This window comes from Alosa pseudoharengus, unplaced genomic scaffold (genome assembly GCF_046254945.1).
Source record: "Alosa pseudoharengus isolate Yale_2024_CS ecotype anadromous, Long Island Sound unplaced genomic scaffold, YU_APseudo_1.1 YU_APseudo_1.1_scf_6, whole genome shotgun sequence".
In the NCBI taxonomy this organism is placed as follows: Eukaryota; Metazoa; Chordata; class Actinopteri; order Clupeiformes; family Clupeidae; genus Alosa; species Alosa pseudoharengus.
The window spans coordinates 2,120,012-2,122,511 of record NW_027468848.1 but is presented as its reverse complement, the minus strand read 5'-3'; the positions used below and the strand labels follow the sequence as shown (position 1 = coordinate 2,122,511).

At 49.6% G+C, this 2,500-nt stretch overlaps 1 protein-coding gene across 1 annotated transcript in view; it reads left to right on the top strand.

Moving 5' to 3' along the window:
* gpsm1a (G protein signaling modulator 1a) overlaps positions 1 to 2,500 on the top strand; it is a 6,481-nt gene that overhangs the window by 448 nt on the left and 3,533 nt on the right. The window lies entirely within an intron of this gene.

The window sequence follows — 2,500 nt, the reverse complement described above, 5'->3', positions numbered from 1 at the left end:
TATAGCGCATTTAACGTGCACAGAGTGCAACCCAAAGCGCTCCACATATAAATTGTCAATGACACATAGACTAACAAAGACAATAGCGGACGGAGCGGCGTAGTCGCCAGCGTACCCGTGACACCAAGACAGAACTACATTTTAGGAAATAACAAACACAAAAGATGCCGGACGGAGCGGCGTAGTCGCTAGCGTTCCCGTGACACTAAGACATACAAGACATACAACACAGCAAATTGAAAATAAATAAATAAAATAATAAAAATCATGTTAAAAATTAGTCCAATTTCCAACCGGCTGAAAAAGTCCAAGGGCAATGATGACCCGCGTGAAACTGCTAATGCAAGACCAACAAAGTTCACTGACCAACTCAAAGAATTTACTGGCAGTCTGGAGAGCAGAGCACCGGAAAAACAACAGTCTGAAGTCATGATGGGCGATCTTCCTGCTGATCAGCAGCTCGGTGGCTTTAGCAAGGACCGTTTGTTGCTTCATGGCTCCCGACGTCGCCATCAGAGCTCCCCACCTCAGCACTCAATCCAGACTGCAGGCACCCAGCGTCAGAGGCTACCGTTACGTTAACGTTAAGGCAGATCGCAGGTCAGCCGCAGCTCGGTGGTCGTGGCAGCTGCAGATCTCTCGCAGAGTAGGCCCATTGCCCTGAGCAATCTTTCCGTCCAGACGCGTCCAGACAGAGGATATGTGCAGCGTCAGATGGAAGAGGGACGGCTAGTCAAGGCAAGCTCATCAGCCCAGTCGAATAGAAACTAACGTTACCGTTAGTTATCAGCCAGAAAAAAGGACCAAGAATAACACAAAACGATCGAAAATAACGTAAATAAAAGGTGAAAACATTAAACTTGACAAATAAATACAAAAATAAATAACAGAACATTACATAAAATTACGAACATTACATAAAAACAAACAAAAACATGATGCCAGACGGAGCGGCGTGTCTCGCCAGCGTCCCCGTAACCTAGCAACCTAGGTAGCCTAGCTAGCCACACTCACACCAGGTAGCCTAGCTAGCCACACTCACACTGGCCCACCAGGTAGCCTAGCTAGCCACACGCACACTGACCCACCAGGTAGCCTAGCTAGCCACACACACACTGACCCACCAGGTAGCCTAGCCACACGCACACTGACCCACCAGGTAGCCTAGCTAGCCACACACACACACTGACCCACCAGGTAGCCTAGCCACACTCACCCACCAGGTAGCCTAGCCACACTCACACTGACCCACCAGGTAGCCTAGCCACACTCACACTGACCCACCAAGTAACCTAGCCACACTCACACTGGCCCACCAGGTAGCCTAGCCACACTCACACTGGCCCACCAGGTAGCCTACCTAGCCACACTCACACTGACCCACCAGGTAGCCTAGCCACACTCACACTGGCCCACCAGGTAGCCTAGCTAGCCACACTCACACTCACCCACCAGGTAGCCTAGCCACACTCACACTGACCCACCAGGTAGCCTAGCCACACACACACTGACCCACCAGGTAGCCTAGCCACACTGACCCACCAGGTAGCCTAGCCACTCTCACACTGGCCCACCAGGTAGCCTAGCTAGCCACACTCACACTCACCCACCAGGTAGCCTAGCCACACTCACACTGACCCACCAGGTAGCCTAGCCACACGCACACTGACCCACCAGGTAGCCTAGCCACACTCACCCACCAGGTAGCCTAGCCACACACTCACACTGACCTCCATTCATATTCACCTTACTCGCATCCACTTTTCGTTCATTTTGGCTTTTAATTAATTTGACATCCGCTTATTGATTTTCAATTCTTTTGACTTTCACTTACATTGACTTTCATTCATTTGAAGCAGCACTGTGTGCAACAATGTGCCCCTAAAGTCTATTGAGTCTAATTAGTTTTGGAATGAACTTGGTCATATGAAGCGTCCAGGATTAGTGCTGTGCTCCAGGACAGGTGACCCCAAAACACCTGGTCAGCGACAGTATATACCTCGTCAGCAAGCTGGAAGTGTGACAACTGGAAATGTAAAAGTGTAAAAGTGCTCAGTTATTGATAGCACAGCCACTGCTTTCTCTTGCGCCACTGGTCCTGTAATCACATTGAGCTTTATACAACCCCTGAAACTCAAGACAGTTCCATAGCAACATTAGCATGGCAACACAGAAGAGCTGCCAGAATGACCACACCAGGACAGTTGTTAGCATTGCAACACCAGGAGAGCTGCTAGAATGACCAAACAAGGACAGTTGTTAGCACGGTAACACACGGACAGTTGTTAGCATGGTAACACCAGGACAGTTGTTAGCATGGTAACACCAGGAGAGCTGCTAGGCATGGCAACACCAGGACAGTTGTTAGCTTGGTAACACACGGACAGTTGTTAGCATGATAACACCAGGAGAGCTTCTAGCATGGAAATACCAGGAGAGCTGCTAGCATGGAAATACCAGGAGAGCTGCTAGAATGACCATACCAGGACAGTTGTTAGCA